This window comes from Strix uralensis, chromosome 15, assembly GCF_047716275.1.
Source record: "Strix uralensis isolate ZFMK-TIS-50842 chromosome 15, bStrUra1, whole genome shotgun sequence".
NCBI classification, from domain to species: domain Eukaryota; kingdom Metazoa; phylum Chordata; class Aves; order Strigiformes; family Strigidae; genus Strix; species Strix uralensis.
Window position 1 is genome coordinate 1,426,553 of NC_133986.1, and position 21,229 is coordinate 1,447,781.

Sequence of the window (21,229 nt, forward strand, 5' to 3'; positions counted from 1 at the left end):
TCTCTCAGGACTGGATACATCTTCTCTTCCATCATCCCTGTAAAAAGGATAGTGACTTCCACCACAGTCAGGGACCGTTACTGCTTGCCTTGGTTTTGGCTGGGAGAGCTAATTTTTCTTCTCACTAGCTAGAATAGTGCTGTGTTTTGGATTCAGTATGGGATTTGGTATGAGAAGAATGTTGATAATACACTGATGTTTTCAGCTGTTGCTAAGAAATCAAGGACTTCTCAGCTTCCCAGGCCCTGCCAGTGTGCAGGTGCTCAAGTAGCTGGGAGGGAGCACAGCCAGAGCAACGGACCCAAAGTGGCCAATGGAATATTCCATATCGTACAACATCACAATTGGTGTGTAGATGAGGGTTGGCTGGGAAGCTGGTGCTCTCGCTTCCAGGATCAAGGTTTCGGAATCTTCTCTGGGATCACTAGCCGTGAATGGGCTGGGCATCAGTCAGCAGGTGGTGAGCAACTGCATTGTGCATTACTTGTTTGTATTTTGTATTATTATTATTATTATTATATTTCAATTATTGAATTGTGTTTATCTCAACTGATAAGTCTCCTTACCTTTATTCCTCCAATTCTCTTCCCCGTTCCCTGGGCAGGGGAGGGTGAGTGGCTGCATAGTGTTTGGCTGCCGGCTGGGTTTAAAGCACGACACTGCTTCAGCTATCGCAGCTATATTTGCTCTTCAAAAATATAGGCCCTGTCTTCTTTGGGCTAATCTGAACATGATATAGCAAGCACAGCTGCCCTTACTGCTGACAGATGCCAAGGAAACTTTGTCACCCCAAAGTGGTACTCATTTTATGTATTGTCCCTTTAGTCAATCTGCAAGCTTATGGGAGTGCATATTTAGTACCTATTAAAATCTTCTAGGAGTTACCCAACAGGAACAAGGTCAAATTCCTTCGCAAGTATCCTTATATAAGCAGGTTGTTTGTTTAATTAAGTCAGGGGTCCGGAAAGGGCAGGTGCTTCAAGCTAGCACTGCCCAACTACCTAATCTAAAACAACAGCAGTGAGGTGAGTGTCAACATACAGCACTCAGGAGGAAAGTAAACAAAAGGAAACCCTACATCAACCACAGCAATTATTTTTTTTTTTACTTTGTCTATAGGGCATTCATTATATTTTACATCGATTTGAAACTCAGAATTTATACTTGGTTTTTAGGTGTTGCTGGGATAAAAATCTCAAGGGCTTATCATCCATGAACATCTCTATGCACTGACAGTTCTAGCAGGAGTTAAAGGAAGGATAAAGGACGAAAGAAGGGAAAAAAGTGCAGAAGACATTAATCTACAGAAAATCCCATGAGACAAGGTCAGTACACTGGTCACTGTCTGTCTGGGGTGAGAAATTCAATAAAGGCAGAGGATAGAAAATCTCCTGATGAATCTTTGTAACATCTTTCATTTCTGTAACAACTTTTATGGCTGGCACAAGGTAAAACACTCTGTGATAAGCAGCTCTTGAAAGTCCCAGACAACTGCAGCTGCCAGCCTCAGAATAACCAGAGATAGCTTGCTGCCTTGAAACGTCTACCAAAATTTGGCAATTCCACAAGATTTTCATAGCAAAGCCCCAACTGCACAGAATTAATACCTTAACACAAATTGTTTCTTTGTATCATGATACTCTCAGAAGTCCCCATCACATTTGGGGACAATTTTATTCTGTCACTATGGCTACATAGGTGAAGAGTAGTTATCCTTCCCTAATGTCACATGCAAAGAGTGTAACCTGTTTGTGGATTTTAAAAACCTTTTGCTACCACTTTCTTCCACACAGAGCTCAAAGAGCCTATGTTTCTTCAGCCCCATCAAACCAGGAAATTCAACAAACATTCGTTATCAGAAATAGAATTTGAACAACATAGTTTATTACTAACCATTGCAATTCCTAAAACAGTATCTTGATGTATCTTCTAGGAACAGGCAGCCATAAAAAAAGATCTGGTGGCCTGAAGTACAGATGCACAGTTAGTGCACTGACATACTTTCCCCCCGCCTCCTATTTCAAATTGGTGGGATGGGAAGCCTCAATTAGGAAACAAATAAAAAAGACAGAATTCACTAGTCTGACCTAATCAACAAAACTTCTGAAATTAAATGAAGCCATGATGTCACATCTGCCCCTGAAAAACAGGCTGTTTTCTATGGGACTGGTTACCAATTTCTTGGTTGGCCTTAATTTCACACCACCAAACATCATCACATACATTTTTTGCATTGATGCATCTAACACTGTCAAGAGTTTGGAACACCATGAACTGAACTAATTCTGTACTGAAGTCCTGAAGAAAACAAAAAGATGTCAAAGGCTGCATGCTCGCAAAACTTTCAGATTAAAACTTTGGCAGCAACCTCTGTGGCCCCGTATAAAAAACTCATAGAAGAGTCTTAAAATTAATTTGACTTAATTCATTCTGTGATGTCCACAAATTAAATATTCTTATTAAATATTAAATGAATCCTACGACGAGAAAAAACTCCTTTATAAGTTAACACACCGTATTTTGTTTCCCCCATAGTTTAAGCACCCCTAATTAGTATCTTATAAGCACCAACTGTTTAACTGTTTGTACACACCACAGTTAAACGTATGGAACCAGTCAGCTTTAATTTGCCCAATGCCTCAAATTATGTGTTCATTTAACTTGAAGGTGTACAATGTGCAAGAACCTTGTTTCTCGCTCTCTGTTTGCTTTCTTGGGGTTTTTTTGCCTTGAATCTTTCCATTTTATGTGGAGCCATTCTAGAACTAAATAAATATACTGAGTTAAATAAATCTGACTCAGAAAAACTTTAAAAGGGATCTTCAGGGAAATAAAAAAATATGAAAGTACTTAATAAAAAGGCACTGAGGTGAGACTTGCATGACCTTCAGACTCTCTCCTGTCATAAATACATCAAAAACTGTAACCTGACATTGCCAAGTCAGGTAACAAGTTGTGACAACCAGTTGGCAACTATGCATAATGTTATACTGTTCTAAAGCACGGGCCTATTTATATTCATCTTGTCTTTACCCAGTGCAGCTCATCAGATTGTTTTATCTGCAGATTGAAAAAAAAAAAAAATCTACCTATGGAATTTCATTAAATCCAGGCTTTCTAAATTGCAGGCTAGCATTGTAGCTACTGGAATCACCCTTCTTGGATCACACTGATTTTAAAGGAATATTTAAAACCCAACACAGAAGCCCAAACTAGCTGTGAACAGGCCGGTCTGCTGGTATAGCTCAGGGCAAGGCTGGACCTCCAGAGGCAGGAATGGCCCCGTCAGGACAGCAGCCTGCGGAGGAGGGGGTCTGGGGAGCCCAGGGGCCAGCAGCACCACACAGCCACTCTCCTTTGGCGCCAGAGGTGCACAGCCAGCCTGGGCAGCCCATCACCCCTACGCTGCATGCTACAGGCAAAGCCTAAATTGCACTCATGGTATGATTTCTGAACGCCTAGAACAATGAGGCCTGGTCCTGTTAAGGCTTCGATCTACCACTGAGACAATTGTAATATAAAATCCTGATAATTAAAAAGGCAGACTGATTTACACCCAGCATAACACATTCTTAACTATGTGGACTAAAATTTATTTTACACTTGATCTCAAGAGAGCTGGAGACTATTTAAAGAATTTTATAATATGTTAATTACAGCATATCAGCTGCTTCTAGTTCATCTTTGTTTTGTAGGGTTTTATCCTTCTTAAAAACAACATGCACATTCAAATGCTAGCATATGGTATTGGCTTGAAGAACAGCTGCCCTTCTGGATCTCCGATGGGTAAGAGATGACATGCAAAACACTAAAACCACCTTAAGAGAGGCTCAGGTTATCTGTGAAACAGTTCATACTTCAAGCTTTTTGTCCCATTTTGGACTTAAGATAAAGCCTTTAAAAATCAAAAAATTCCATAATCTTTACATTACAAATTCCTTCTAAATTGCAGCATTTAAAACCTTTCTTTTTCCTTCCATTTTTATTATTTTTCCTGCTAGTAAGACACAGTGTTACCCAAACTGCTAACCAAAACCATTTTAGAATGAATTTGAAGCAGTTAAGTTTAAGCATACACTTCCTTTAAAAACTAAGCTCTTCGGGTTTTTTGGGGGTTTTTTTTTTTGAAAGCAAGAAATGAGGTTTTGTCATTTCCACAATTTTTTCTACCTTCTGTGCTTTCACGCAAAATCCAATTATTTAGGGTAGCATTCAGCAGACTTGCACAAGGAATTAGCAGAAGACCCGACTACATTTAATTATCACCAGAATATTATTACAAAACTTTGCACTAAGGTAGGTTTCAGTCTCACAGAAGCTTTTAGGAAGAAAAGCAAGAAACTACAGAGAACAGAAGACCCTCTGCAACACTGGGACTTGTCTTCCTCTTCTTACCAGACAACACCATACTATATAGAAATGGAGAGAAATACTCTGTTTTCCTACTGATAATCTTAATTCAACACTTCCCTAGAACAACAGATCATGATGAACCTCATACTTGCAAGCAATACAAGCGAGAAACATCAAATGCATGCTGTGCCCAGAAAACTACACTACATACCATTCCCCAAGCTACAAACAATGATGCTATCATGCATTCAAGGCAGAAGAAATTCAATTCAAAAGTCAACTCCAGGCTAAGTGTACCTTTTAAAATACATCCTGGCCTTCACCAAGTCCAAGAAGGAGGGGATAAACTCTTAGTCAAGTTTGTTGATTTGGTGTGTGTTTTTCCCCGTTAAATTGTGATCAACTTAAAAATCTCAGGCAAAATTCTAAAAGATATCACAGTAAAACTATTGATTTGATTCAGTAAATGTACTAGGAATAAAGCAAGCTCCTAGTATTCATTTTTCTCCATTTTACTGTACAAATACACTTGCATGTGGATATTTTTCTTTCTTTCTTCCTCTCAGCTGCACAAGTAAATAAAAATATAGAAACGCTGCACTGGAATTCTCTCTCAAGATGATTATTTCATAAAAATGTTTTTCAAAGTTTACCTTGGACTTTTTTCAAGGGAATAAATGCGTTTTTCCCCAAGGTGAATGACTAACATTTGACCTCTCCCTCTTAACTGGCACACGGGGATAAGCTGAACTCATCAATTCCACTGTCATAATAAATTTTAACTATGTTCTGCACACACATTAATTTTTTTATTCTTACATGACTGAGAAGAGAAAACTTGTAAGAAGAAGGAAAATACTACATGTTCATAATAATCTGGAATATACAAAATAAACCACCCAGGCTTTTCTGTATTCATAAAAACTAAACAGTGACTGCTTCAGCCATAGCTTTCCAAAAATTACTCAAGGAACAGGCTACAGATTGGTGTGGAAAAACAACAGAGTCAGAGTGGAACTAATTTCTATTAAAATGCGTAGTGGAGCAGATTATACTAGTCTCACTCATGCTGACTACTACTTTACTGACCAAGTCAGTAGGACTGCTGGAGCCACTAGGATTAAAGAAAGAGTAAAGTACTGTGCAATTCAGAAAAGAAAATATTTTGTCTGAAAAACTTCCAGGTCCAATACAAGGAAAATAAATTGAAATAAGTAACTTTTAGTAGGGAATTGTGCATGATGGGAGGTTAATCTAATGTAGCATACGTTTTCCAGATCAGAAAAATCAAACATGCAAATCTTGGATGTTTATATTCTGGAGAGTCATTATGGGAAATTCTATGTGTGGAAGACAAAATGGATATACAGAATGAGCATTTCCATTAATTAAATTCCATTCTCAATAAAACCCGTTTATTAAACCCCCTGAGCACCTAAAACTCAGTGAAACTTGGGGGTAGACACCTTTGACTTGGAATACTTATTCTGAACTGTACAGAAGCACTTCTGGAGTAAATCTGCAGAGCAAAAAGCTGACACTGCTGACTTTGTTTGTACCTTAAGGCAAAAAATAAAGACAGCTGAAGAATCAGTAGTTTGAATCATTCCATTAGAAGGAAAATGTTCAAGGAACTGAGGCCATTAGCATAAGCTTAATGGAATTAAGATATTAACAGAGTAAATGGCAATCCAGCTCTTCTGTAAGTTATATTGCAGTTCTGAGTAAACACCATCTTAGGCAGATGGAGACATAAGGGTCAGTGTTTCAGGGATTTCAGAGGCAGTGGGAGGAAGGAAAGAGTTTTTCATTTAAACACACATTATAAATTGGTGATTCCTGGAGAGAGATGTATTAATAATTAAACAGAGCTTCTGGGTTGAAAAACCAATCAATAATATACATTAAGTTCAGACATTCCTTGAAAAATTGGTAAACGTGGGTTTCAGAGGTTATGTATTCACACATAAGGATTTCTATTTACATCCTTTATTGTCATTACTGTATCAAATTCCTTATTGTCATTCCTATATCAAATCAATGCTAAACTCAAGACTTTTTAAACTGTAGTTCCTTACAGTGTTATGTTTAAAGTCTATAGTCATTCACAAAATATTCCTAGTTACCTACCAGAATTTTCTTTATTGTTCCTCTAGTCAAAGATTTAAGGGTTTGTTTTGGTTTGGGGTTTTTTTGTGATCTACATGGAAAGAATTTAATGGAAGTGAAATTTTAAAAGAAAAACAATTGCCTTCTGTCATTTAAGTTGCTAGGCAATTCTTACTGTGGCATAAATTAAATTGGGGTTTACTGTGATAAGTATAAACTTACCCTAAAGAACAGAAATTCTTGTTCACGTGTAGTACTACTATAGTTCTTAATAACTTTGTTGCTTTTACAGTTGCCTTTTCAGACTTAATTTGAGGAAGTTCTCCTAACATGATGTAAAACCTTTGCTCTAGCACTAAATTAAATTACAAGAAATCATAGAAAGTATATGTTTGATAAAGCAACTATACTGTAGTCAGCAAATGAAATAAGATTTTTCAGAAGTTTCAGTCATTGTCAAGACAATTCATAGCTCTACAAAAGCTTGCTGGCTGAAATTTTGCCCATGTAAGAGAAAGTAGCAGAGTTGGCAACACCAGAAGCTGATGGACTATCAGAGTTTCCCTTGCTATGCCAGACTTCACAATTATTTTTTTTTTCCCCTGAACAGGATATGCTAACACTACACTGCAAACATGCCTGCTTAACTGCCTTGAAATAGCACTAATCTCAAAAAGGTGGAATAAACCTACCTCTGTACCATAAAAAGCTGCTCTCAAAAAGAAACACAGCACCTTTCTTGAAAATCCTTATTCCTTATTTACTAATTTAAAAGTGTAAGGTAGTATCGCTTGTGCAAGGCAAAGCAAGAAAAGGAACTTCATCCAACCTAGTGACAGAAAAGAGTAACAGAAGGGCCCCAGTCTCAATAGCCAGTCTCAGTGCCTATACACAAAACTGTCACAAGGTCAACTGGCATTTTACCAAAGCCGTTAGCATATAATTTGACCTGAAGCAAGAAGAGATAAATACGGCCCTCTGACAAAGAAAATTCCTAAAAAAAAGCAGGGAAAGAATTTCCATTGTCGAAGCAAAAAAATGCACTTATTAAAAATGTAACAACGCTTATCTTCCTGCTGCAAACATTCTTTTAGCAATTCTATTCATTGCAGAGGGCCCCAAACAGTGTCATGTTTTTGTGCTTCATTTCATAAAAATATTCATACACAGGCTGATTATGATGTATCCCAAACACAATTTGCCACGTAAATATAATGACTGATTGGATTTGACAAGCCTCCTTCTAGAACAGTAAACACTGAAGCTTTTGTTTAGGGATATTAATCAGCTCAGCAAGCCAAATGTGTCACCTGTGCCAGAATGAAAGAAAAATCATCCCCACCTGCTGGTAGAACAACAACCGGTAATATCAAAAGGAGGCAGGACCATTAATTGAGAGAATTAATCCAGATTCCAGCTATTCAAAGTGGCAGGCTTTCACCAGACACTCATCTTTCCTGTAACTGATCACTCTATTAGCAATAATGATCCTGCTCTAATGGCTGTGGACATCCAAACTGAAATCTGGAATAGTCTTCTGCAAACTAAGAACTGCAAATACAGCTATACGTTATAATTCCCCTCCAGACTGGTCCAGGTGCCTGCATTCGCACCTTAATACAGAGTGAAAACAATGCTGACTACACAGAACATACCTTTATGTTCTATAAAGCTGACCTTAATTTGAGAATAATTAGAAAACACAGATGTCAGGGAATAGTACATCAAATTTTTTAACTGCAGCTTGGCCTTATTGACATTCTCACCTTCCTCTGCCAGTGGCAAAGAATATTAGTGAAGATCCATTCTCAAGTTCAGGTTCCTGTAGAACAGCAAATTATTATGTACAAGTCAACTGGCTAACTTAAGTGGTGAAGCAGTGCTCTGAAGTATGCCAAAATGTTGTCCTCAGCTATAAAGTGCTAATTTATTATAGGAAGGTATCATACATCCTGAGCAAACAGGAAAAATCTTCAGACGTTGAAAGAAATTACTCTCCATGAATTCACACATTGAAACTTTTATCTATCATGCCCACCTAGGACCACAATGCAAGGCTCCGCAAGCCACAAAGTAATTGTTATAGTAGCTGTTCTACCTTCTGAAGTGATAAATTTACACATTCCTACAGCAAAACAAATCCTTTGTGAAGTATTCTGCAGATGACTGTACAATGTATCTGAAGATTTTTTCCAAACTAGGTCTTCAAGTTTCACATCTGTTAAATGTATGTTTTAACATGGCTATTACATATATACATTCACACATACAAACATTCATGAATGCTTCACAATAGTTTCTGCACAGAATGATTCTTTTCATTTTCTACATCGTACCTACTACTCAGAAAACCTATTTCCCTCCAGATTGTATGTGCACATACCAATACATACACTAAAAATCTCTAGCATGACTACCAAATACCAGTGAGATTCTGCAGTAGGTGTGTCACAGCCTAAAGCCAGCATGGCCACACAGAGAATCAAGTAATTTGAAGGTCATCAGTCCAGAGGAACAACATATGTTTTGACATTTCCAAGCTTAGAATAATTAAGCCCAAAACCCATCAATAGCTGACTAATGCTCCCAAGCTCTGCAAGTATGCACATACAGTCTGGCAACTTCCCATAGAGATTTCACTTATTTTTACATTCTCAGCCTTAAAATAGGACAGTGGGCTCCTGAAACTAAGACTAGAGTGGTGAAGCTTAAAGTTTCACTGTCCCACTCTGAGAGATGCTGGATTCCAACAACTGCTGTACTTCCTACTCATGACCTCTAAAAGACCATATGATCCCTTCATCGTCAAAGGAAATCCTGAAGCTACAGAAAATGGACAATCAGCTAGGAAGATAATCTGCACAATGTATGAAGATAGCAGAGTACACTTTCTGTCTCATTTATTAATACTGCTACTAATTTTGCTGTGTCCCAGTTTTTTGGCCATCTGCAATCAGAATTCAGTTTAGCTGATAAAAAAGCAGATGTGCTGCAGTACAAACCAGGAAGTTGCAGTCATATTAGGAGAATAAACAGTCCATTTTCTGCACAGGAATTCTTTTCAAGAAGCTTAGAAAGGACTTGGGACACAATTAAATAAATCAGATCACTGAGCACAAGAACTAATAATGCCAGTTTTCCTTTTAATTTACTTCTGGGGTTATGCAAGTCCTTTTGAAAATTTTCCAGTGTTTAGAAAATTACTGGGGGCAGGCGGGTGTTCTTTTCCATGCGCATTCTCTGATGACAATTATTAATAAGTGGAGTTTCTCAGCTGGCACAAGGAGAGTACCTACAGAGTCTCCCTCTATTACCTGTGGGAGACTCATATGGATATAATGATTTCCAAAATTTTCAATCTCTGATTCCCATCAATTTAACTACTAGATTCCAAAGTTACTAGAAAGGTAGTGTGATGAACAAAACATTGCTTTCTTATTAATTCACATTCAGAAGTAAAAGATGTGAAGTTGGTATTTGATTCTTCCTTTTAAGGCCAGTGTTTCTAATGATTTTAAACAATTACATAATAATCAAATTTTACTGTGTGAACTCCTCAGAATTTGTATTAGTTGGTCTTTTACCTCTAGTTCTCTTAATGGGAATAGCTACATAGCATGGCAACACAGTACATTTACAACTTTCAAATCTGAGATAAAAAGATTCTATCTGAAGTCAGCAAACCAGCAAGCACTGAACGTGAACTGGCCATGGGCAGACACACCTCCACTGACACAACGGAATTATAACATACTGCTGACACAAATTCTGAATTTGTCCTAGAAAACAACAGTATTTAGTACAACTAACAGCCCTTGTGCTCTAGAGAAGCACAACCATGTAGATTTAATCACTACTGAGCCACAGTTCAGGCACCTGCTGAGGCAGAAGTAGTACACAGTCAGGCTAATGGTGTGCTAGCTACGCTACTGATAGCCACTGGCTCCACAGATAAAAAGCCCACCTTCTGTGATAGGTAAATCACTCCTCTCCTATTGGAATGACACCTCTACTCCTGAATGACTTAGTCCAAGACAAACCAAACATCTATCTGTAAACAGAAAGTTCATAGTTGTGTTACTAAATAGTAGGACAGCAATGGAATCTAATATTCCATGGTATCACCGTTGTCCAAGGAAGCATCAACATCCTTACAGTAATTTTAAAATCTGTTTATTTTAAAAAAATATTATGGACTGTACACAAATAAATGTATATACACATGTATACACACATGTACATATGACATGGAAGAAAAGTACTGCAAATGGTATAACTACTAGAGTGTGTCTCATCTGAATTGTAACACCAGTAACACATGTGGAAAAATTCTGAGGGATGGCTTAAGCAATTTGAGAGAATTTTTTTTTTCCCTCAGAAAGGTAACATGAATTAAAGGAGGTTAAGCAGTTGAGGCTTCAAAGTCACTTATGGAAAAAATTTTCAAAACATATATATCTAAGATACCCATAGAAATGGGATTTACAAGTTTTTCAAAAACATTATACTGAAAGTCTGCTTCTCTGACAGTCATGAGTTTTGTCATCATTTCTAATTTGAAGGTTTTTACTCACGCTGTCTACTGATTTGACTGGACTTTTTGTGTCAGGTAAAAGGCAGTGCTAAAACATGTCAAGGCAATCAAAAGTCCATTTAAAATGTATATATAAACACTCTCCTTCAAGAAGCTGCATACACCAAACAACTGGGAAAACAACTTGCATTCGGACCCTGGAGTATTTGTTGCAAGGTCTATGTGGGGCTTCAAGACTGAGACATTCAAAGAATGGCATTCTTCAGGAAGCAGAAAGAACAGGCTGCTTCCAGACTTCTGGAAAATGAGTTACAACAAGGATATAAGGAGACTAACCTTACCTTCAAACACACAAGAAACAGGAGGTTTAAATTTTTAATTAAAACTACAAATAATGCAAATTCTGAGCTTAATTTGCACAACTGGAAAGAACCATACACACACAAGCCAGAACTATTTTGATTATACACACAAGTCCACTCTCTGCAAAGGTACATAGAGGAGAGGGGCAACTGCATTAACTGGCACACAAAGGCTCCAAACAAGCCCATGTCCCCCTGTCCTTCTCTCCCTTTTTAGAATACAAAGGAGTTTCCTTGTTAAGCAGCACACCATTACTCTGCCTAAGTAAGACCTAATAAGAGGGGGCAGACATTTATGTTACAAAGGCTTTAGAGTATTTAGACATTTTGCCTGTGAGAGAACCTACCAAAAAAGACCCTATCTATACATATAGCCTGTTTGTTCTATACAGAGAAACTGAACTGAATAGTGACTTGGCTATCTTGGAAGAAGGAAAACTCACAAATTTGAAGGTAATTCTAAAGAAAGAAAATATGTTGAAGTAGAATTAACCTGAACACAAGTTTCACAGGAAGACATTCTATTAGAAGTCAACACTGCATCAAGATCACTGTTCCTTTGATGAGATTCTTTAACAGAAGCCTCCAGCATCATGGAGGAAGTCTGCCACCACTTGCAAGGGTTAACCATTTCTGGGTTGTTCTTTTTTTATTAAAGTGGATTGAGTTGATGGGAAAAAATGAATTTTCATTCCCACTTAAGCTATTTGACATTTTAAGTGCTCATTGAAATCTGGCTGATAGTTTAACACACTTTTTTAGCAGCCACCTAGTATTTTTTCAAAAATCTCTTTTGTTTAATCTTTCTTCACAGAGATAAGCAGCATGGGAACTCCTACACATTTATAAGAGACATCCCATGACTGAACTTACCTTTTCCCAACCACTTTTATCCAGAGGTTCCCAAAGTCAACTAGCTGAAAACTCCTAACATTACAATACAGGTCCACAATGTTTAAAGAGTAGGGTTAACACAGATGTAAAAGTAACACTCCTAGAAAACAAAGTAAGACATCAGCAGAGTTTGGCAAAACGCAAAATAAAAAAAAAAAAAAGAATTAAAAAATTGGAAGTTATCATGCTCTTCACTGGGCCATAAGCACGTCTTGCCATATGGCACTGCTGCAGTGCTTTAAACTATGTAAATTTTCATCCAAATTCTAACTGCTTGACTGCAACCTTGGTTGTATCTCTAGTTAACCCATTTAATTTACATTTTGTTTTTGGAGCTGCTAAGGCAAGTTGTAACAAAAACATTGCTAGACATGAGATATCTTTAAAACAGATATCTCTCACAGTGCTGAGAAAAGTTACGGGGCCAAAACACCATGCCCAGGTCTCAATTTTCCTAAAGGTAAATATCATGACTGATGCTTTCATTTGTCCACTTAAGGACAATATACCACCTCCCCTTAGGAAGTTTGAACTGAAAGAAGTGAAATTTAAATGTGTAAGTTTCTTCAGCCAGGGCCTTCTACTTTGGGTGTTATTCGCACTGCCTGAGGTGACTGCACATTCCTGACACAGCAGGAAAGGTGGAGTTGTGCCAACAGCATTAAGGCTATGCCAGAGTTGGTGAAGAGGCCAACAGTTTAACTCAAGAGGGCTAATTCCCATATTGCTGCTTTCACTGTTCTCTGGTGTGAACTGAGAATGACTCAAGCATGTATTTATACAGGTGTGCAGTTCAGTGAGAAGAAACACCCTACAAAGAGCTTTTGTTTATCTTACTTCTCAAGAAGCAACAAAAACTTATGGTTTATCATGTTTGAGTCTTGAGAAAATTATTGACCTTACTACACTTCAGGTACTGAAGAAGGGCATGAGTATGACTTCATAGAATCGCCTTTTTTTTTAATCTAAAAGACACAGCTACTCATTCTGATGAAATTAGTCAGATTCCTCTTGAGTTTATTTTAAATTCAGTGAAAAGGGTATTTTTTCCACCTTGTGTTGAATTGGCCCTTGTAGGTAAATTGCTTGAATAAACCCTGCTTGTTGGATGATAATTTAATGAGCTTGGGGAATTTTGCCGGTTCCAGGTGTCGAGAAGCTGGGAGAAAATAACATCTGTTCTCATCAAATAGCAAAAAGGCAAATTCAAAGTCACTCTTATTAAACTTGTAGCATGAACATTAAAAACGATTTTTTTAAAAGTACAAATGTGTGCTTTTTATTAGCTTATTGTAGCAAAGCTAAGCGGCTACATCCCACATTGTTATTTTATCATTTTTTTCTGTCATACCTTGCACTGTCACCGTTTGTCATTGTTGGCTAAAACTCTCACATTCTCTGCACCATGTTCACCGTAAAAACAGCCAGACAATTACATGGCTGTACACTGACATACAAGAACAGCCTGGCTTGCTAGGTGCTAGATAAGCACAAGTTTTAAAAACAGACAGACAGCAGAGAACACGCTGCGAAGGATTTGCCATTGCCTGTAATTTAACACAGCAATTTTACATAACCCCTTTAATAACCACATTATCTTTTATACTTGTGGATACTTTGATTCTTCCTTCCCATCCCCTTCTTTATGCTTCAGACCCAATTGCTTAGATGGTGATATGAGAAAAGTAACTCCACAGATGCTAGGCAAGTAAGAGACACCCTTCTTGATCCCAACCAGTCCTGTGGGTATCCAGGGCAGAATTCTGAGGCAGCGGGGGACTGAGGAAATGACTTATTGCTTTTTATACTGTTCTGCGCAGATCATTCTGCTCAGTTCCAAGCCCCACAGTATCTCAGATGTATGAATTACTGCAGCGTAGCAATGACAGAAATTTCTGAGTCCAATACAGGAAAACATTTAGAGCAAGAACCTTTGAGTACATTCACACTTACTGAGAACTCAGTCCAGAGACCCTCTGTTATGTGGAAAGAACGTAATTCAAAATAATATCTATCAGTATTTTAAGGCTTCTAATGTAAGGAAAAATTTCAAGACAGAACAGCCCCTACCAGGACTTCCTTGTTCTCACTTTCACATAAAGATGTCATAACTTTTTAGTAGCAGAAAGGGTGCAAATGCACAGTACCTGCATAGATGGCTTTACTATTTAAAGTTTGTCTTAACTGGACAGTTAAAAGGATAATTCAATTGCTGGAGAAGCAAATATCTAGAATTATCTTCCATTGAATTTGTGCCAACACGCACATTATGGAGAAATCCTTCCCTCCCCGTATCTTCTTTCCCTAGGGCAGCCAATCGACTTTTTATGGAAGTTACACGGCATTCTTACCTGGCAAAACCAGCCACAAAAGCTGTTACATGCACATGATGTTTGACTTAATCTGCCAAAAAACCCTCTATTGTTGTCCCAACACTGCAAACATACTGGGAGTTCTTATTCATATAAGCATGTTCATAACTTCAGCATAGCCTAAAAGCTGCCCACACAAAGATAATAACAAAGTGTAATCAGAAAATCATTGGTGAGTATAACAAAGTATAATTTAAAAAAAAAAAAAAATTCCTCTCCATGATCTGCCAGTTTTATGTTTTCCACCTCACTGTATTAACAAAACTTGGGGGGATGGGGATTACTCTGTAACCTAACACTTAGTTCCACAGAGCTAGCAACTGCGATCAGCACGTTTTACTGTGGGCAGCCGCACAAAGAGTACCTTGGGCTGAACAGCTGATAATCCATCAATTCCTGTATAACTGATACAGGTGGTAAACAGCCAGCCACATGGGACAGCATTTGTAAGGCCATTTTTACACTACATCACCTGGTAACTGTGTGGTTTTTTTACACAGTCAACATCTCTTTCTCCACAGTATGCAGAAAATACCAGTATTTGACCAGGTACTGCAACCTTTCACCAGACTATAACCAAAGCTTTTGTTTTCCTCTTCATCTCAGAACACAAATAGTTGGGGTTTTTTAATGTTAATTTTCAGGAATGTTGCCAATCCATTTTTAGCAGATGGCTTGCTATTTAATGTCTCTAGGCAAGGCAGAAAAGCTTTAATCAATAGAATCAAAAGGAATGTTGAGAAATTACATGCAATTTTACAAAATCAAAGGCATTTCCTACATATTGTCAAGCCAACAAAAGTGTATTGACATGTTGTTACTGCAAGGAGCCAAGGAATGTTTCACACATTACAACATGAAATTTCCTTTTACGTGTCTTCAAGTCTCCAGGCTTCCTGATAACATGGAATTTACTCTTTATAAACTTAAAAATTCTCCAATAGCAGCTTATTTCTCAATTATGAAAAAAGAATCCAGGGCTGAACGATTAAAAAAATCTACCCTCAAGAGCTAGAAGCTGCAAGATAAAAAGCTTTAGCTTTGCTTACTTCTTCAAATGAGAAATCAATAGCGTGGCTCCCCATTCACTCTGTGACCCAGTGTTCTACCTGGTTCTACAGCAGTCGATCATCCTGAAAACAGCCTCCACTAATAACTGATGAAATGTTCAAGGTTCACTTTAGCCATCAGCTATTACTCAATTACTGCAGAGACCGCTAACAACTGTCTGAAAATCTGATTCTAACACACTTCAGGCAATACTTCTGTCCTTCGCATTTTCAGACTGCAGGAGTCTCTTCCTGTTGCCACCATACTGAGGTACTATGCAAACATCCTCCCATTTGCTCTAATCAAGTTTTGTTTCAGTACTTGTATCACCATTTACAGACTTGTTCATGTCAGCCCATATCAGGCAATGGTGAAAACCCTTCCTGCCTTCAAGACAAGACATATGGATCTGTAGCGTAACCATTAAAAACACATACATACATTTATACATAGATATATAATTATTATATAGAGAATATTTTATGTATATTAAATATTTGTATATATAGTTCCATATTCATTTGAACACAGTTTTTCTCAATACTTAAATGAAAATAGAGTAGAACTAGCACTATGAAGGTGCTTTTAAACTATTTTCATGTAAGAAAGACATAACTGTGCTGAAAAACTCATGTCTGTTGATAGAATTGCATTTATATGAAGTATAACAATAAATCAGTTAGATTAAAATGTTTCTATACCAGAAGCATTCCTGTTACAATGCCTGCGTTTAGAGAAATGAGAGCTGCAAGGGGGAATGATCTATCCAAATGCACGTCTTCTGTCATCATTTTGCTACTGCTTTTTCTGGCCTTGCTGCTTTTAGTGCATAAATTCACTAGTCTTCCTGGCGTTATGTATGGCTGGATATATCCCTTTGGAACTTGTGGGATTTTTTTTATTGTTGGTTTGCTTGGTTTATGTCTAACAGTTCGAAATTAATTTTAAACTTATATGGCTTTACAACCATGTGAAAATATTAGCTAAACACAAGCTTGAAATATCTCATTCAATTACATCTATTTAATGATGTCATAATCCTTTATGGCTGACATCATGTTGTAAAGTCACAGAGCACTAACTCTACTGCCTCTTGAAAAACCAGGATCAAAACAACAATACATGATTATATATTGGAGACCAACAGTGATATAATTTTGGTGCCAAGACCAGTATCTTGCTTATGATATTCTGACTGTATGAAAGCTAAGTATTTCTTACTTCATTAAAGATACTACACGTTTTAAAAGGTCTATATAAACTAAATTAAACAGATTTAAGTCTTCCATTTTGAATGCTAGATTTGGTTTTAAATAACAAGTAAATATTTGTAATAAACTACTAGATGTGAAACTGGCTTTGAGAGCGACAAGAAAGCAAAAGGCTTTCAAAATAGAATCAGAAACGGTGCGTCACTTCTTTCCACTCCATGGAAACTCAATAGCACTAGTTTCACCAGCTACTGGAAGCTCAATAGTTTCCACTCAGTAACTGTACTTTCATATTAACTAAAAAGGAATAAAACATTCAGGTAGTCCTATGCAGCCTTCAGCTTTTTCTATACTTCTTTCCTCCCTGACCTTCCTCATCCTTCAAACTGTTACACATGAAGTGAACATGTCTTCTAAACGGAAATACCATAGCAATTACAGCATGCTATTCCCCCACCCTTTGCTTGAGAAACTTAAAATATTCCTGTTAGCACAAGTAGAAGAGGGAAATGCTGGCATCATGTGATCATACAATATACAGCTGGTAAAATTATAAATACCTCAGAGAAAAACAAACAGAACAAGGTTATTTTAAAAACTATTCTGTGCATTCTTCTGAAAGCCTTATTTATTCTGTGCACAGAGAAATCCCAGAAGGCGTTGTCTCTAGCTGTAACTTTATTGCAATGATAATTCTGTAATGTACAGACTCACTGAGTCTGCTGTGCTGGAAAAGTTTATCTGACCGTTTTTCTCTTACCTACGACATACCAAACCTTCTTGCAAAGCCTCCAGCAAGTCATGACTTGATGCAGAAAGAAAAGCTTCAAAGGAATTTGAATCCACCATGAAAACAGGGACAGGTAATTCACTGCATTAGTTGGATGATTCATGAAACAGATCTCTAGCTAGATCCAGATTACACATGGGCAAGTAACACAATCTAAAAATCTCTATTATCTCCCTAAAATGAATACGAGAATGACCATTTGTCTATGAAGAAAAATACAGAAATACTATCTCTTCTATTCTTCAGAAAGCTGCTTATAGAAATCCTCTTTTCTCAGAGATCACCTGTGACAGCTCTAACAAAAGGAAAATTCAACCACTCATTTAAAATAAGGGGTTTGATGTAGGAGGGAGGAAATGGCAAAACCCAAACTACAACACGATTTCCGCATTCCCACTGACATTACTGACACAAGGTCACTGAGATCATGAATTTTCAAGATACGAGCAGAGAATTAGGCAATTATGCGGTATTTAAGACGTGCTAATTATAACATGCATGTTGGAAGAGATATCTAATCTCATACTTCAGAGCTCATGTCAGTCTCAGATTCATATCAGCGAGGCCAAGATCTACAGTGGGAGAACAGACAAGGCTACTACATGACACTGTGATGTTTGCCTACTGCAGGATTCACACACTCTCTCTGGGCTGTTACTAACGGAGAAGACTTGACTTTCTGTCTGATTCATCTGAGCAGCTCCAGCAGTGAGTCAAACCTGCCACCAACAGTCTGTATAAATTTGGCCATATCAGTTCTCTGTATCTCTCTCCTCTGCCCAGCTCCTGTAGATCTTATCCATGGAGACCAAGATCTCTGAGTCAAGGGTTCCATTACACCTTTGTACAGGACTGATCACAAGACAGCTGGGATTTCAGCTAGCTGTCACACTGTTACTGTCATAGAAATACTAAATTTTAAAAATTATATAATTTAAGTAGAGAATACAGTAAGAATCCATTAAGGATGTGAGAAGACACATTCTGGCATTTTAAAGGCAGAGAATTTCAGGGTAGCAACTTTGATCTTCCATCTCCATATTATAAAAAAAAAGAGTTCAGAATATTCTCATTTGTTCATTTTCAAAGCCAAGTAGGTGCTGGAGAGCTGTAATAATTACAGTCATGGTTTTGGCTCCTAAAGATCTCTGCTTTTGCCTCAGGAAACTCAGGGTATCATGTTAAAAATAGCACCTTGGTTACAAAACACCACTTGAGCTGAGAAAATTTATGAAGAAAACGGAAACAATGTTGGTACACAGAGAACACATCTGCTCTACACAACTGCAGTCAGAATAGATTTAATGGTAACAGGAGCATGAAGGCAGAATTAAGTTTCAGTTACCTGGCAATTTCAGTGTATCTGTCCACACTGTCCCACCCAACAGCCTGTTACTGACCTATTTCTCAAGTGAACAAAACAAGGAAGTGACTTAGGGAACAAAACAAGGAAGACTAGAAGATATTTTTAAATAAAAAAAGGGAAATTAAAAGGAAAATAATATAGCAGACAAATAAAAAAGAATTCACCTCAGAGGAGGCATGACAAGATACAAAGTTAGTTTTCACTTTTGCTTTAGACAGAAAATTAACTTAAGTAGTTTTGCTAGTTGTGGACCAGTAAATTACTTCACTAATTATCGGCAGTCACACAGTATCTGCTCTGGACTCAGGGACAACCCCAAGACATCACAGCAAGTCCAGGCTCCAATCTCTGGGCCAAGCATAGCTAACAACATGATCTTATGGCTGCAATAAATGAGGACAGCCAAAGGTGGTCAGCTAAAGATGATTCATGTCCCCTTATGTCCCTTGCCACACTCCATAGATTAACAGTTGATGATCAAGCTCCTGGGCTGTTCTAATGGCAATCAGGGACTCCCCATCATCCTCGGGAAGGCAGCTAAGCCATCTTCACAACTGTCACTGCCACTCAAGATCTGAGCCCAATAGTCACTTTTTAAAATCACCATAGATTTTTACGTATCATGTCTCCAACATTCAGATGGATAATATTAGCTTATCCCATCAGACTGCAGCATATGCATGCTTTCATAGTATAATGTTGATGCCAAGACCTTTCTGTTGAACACAGAATTAAACTGCTTCTGTACAATGTTAGGTAGAGGCAGGCAACAATTTCAACCTTTTGGCCCTAGAGACAATGGAGAAACCACACAGCCCATGTCAGGCTCGGTGATAAACAAGTGTTTGTAGTCTCTTTTTATAATATAATGGAAAGCCTCATTATTTTGCACACATGCTCTTGCAGGTCCAGATCCTGTACTACTGGATGCAGAGTACCAGACTCTTTCAGAAACACTCAGCTCATGCAAGAGAAAAAAATAAACTACAGTAGTCACAAACAATACACTGGAATGTGATTTTAGAGTTTTGTCCTGTTCCTTAAACAGAAGGTAAGTATCATTAGCATATAGGAGCCAAAACTCTTGACTTCAATGTACAGTAACACTCTTGCATTTGTTTCAGAAATATGGACAATGTACCCTGGGTACAGATACAGCCATCTTTTTCTGACCCAGTAAACAAGAACAGACATATCCCATCATTCAGCAGCCTCAGCACCAGGCTCCTCTGAGCAAAGGCTCTTCTGACTTCTAGGCCCTGAGAGAAGTCACACCTCCCACTGCTCTCTTTGCCTGCCCTTGTATGCACAACAGTTAACTGGCAGATCACAATCCACCCCAGGCCACGGTATGCCCAAGGGGAACTGTTTTTACATTGGGCTGCTAAGGCAGATATTGCCATGAGAGAGCATGACACTGGGACGAAGCTGATCTCACACATAATGCATAATTCCCAGCAGCTATGTGTAGGTCTTGCTTTATGTTTCTTTTAATAGATATTTACCTATATTTTGGTCATGTAGAAATAATCACTCATTAGTACTAAAATGGGTGTAACAGTCTAGCAGAAACTCAAAAGACCTAAGTTTGAATCTCTTCACAGCTGCAGGCTGTGTCAACCTGAGCAACATTTCCGAAGTGACACCTAGCCAGCATAAATGAAGCAATGAGCTGAGTCCAGAACCTGAAGCAGAATAGCTTCATCTCTAAATCTCCATCTCTGCACAGCCCATAAATCATCTGCTCAAAGACTGTAGTACTCAATCTGCTCTTTCCACTGAAGCTGTGCCATTATGCAGAGATAACAAACGTCAACAAAAACGTTTTTCACAGAGAAAAAGCAAAATTCTCAAGCTTAGCAATAAGGGAACTTGTAGAGGGCACAGAAGTCACAGTTAGCAGCCTCTGCTCCCGAATCATTTTTTAACGTTTTGTTGAAGACTTTTATGTGAACTACAGAAACTAGCTAGATTGAAGGAACAGAATCCAGGTCAATTCCCTTTCCAACTACAAAGCTACCATTCACTCTCACTTTGTAGCCAAATAAAATTTTTCTTGTTTCTGGCTCAAAAGACATAATCTCAAAAAAAAAAAAAAATAGCAACTGGCATGCTATTCCCTTTATAGAAACCTGAAGAATTAATAGAGCAATCTAGCTGACAATCAGAAAAAAAACAAAAACGCCAA

General features: G+C 37.9%; 1 protein-coding gene and 1 long non-coding RNA gene across 9 annotated transcripts in view; one reads left to right on the top strand and one right to left on the bottom strand.

The window, feature by feature from the left end:
• The window catches only part of GALNT18 (polypeptide N-acetylgalactosaminyltransferase 18), a 326,140-nt gene that overhangs the window by 271,203 nt on the left and 33,708 nt on the right, over positions 1-21,229 (bottom strand). The gene's annotated exons all lie outside the window — the stretch shown is intronic.
• Positions 349-20,034, top strand: LOC141950487 (uncharacterized). The gene is made up of 3 exons (XR_012631040.1): positions 349-460; positions 1,176-1,325; positions 19,948-20,034. It is a non-coding gene; the product is annotated as an uncharacterized LOC141950487 (long non-coding RNA).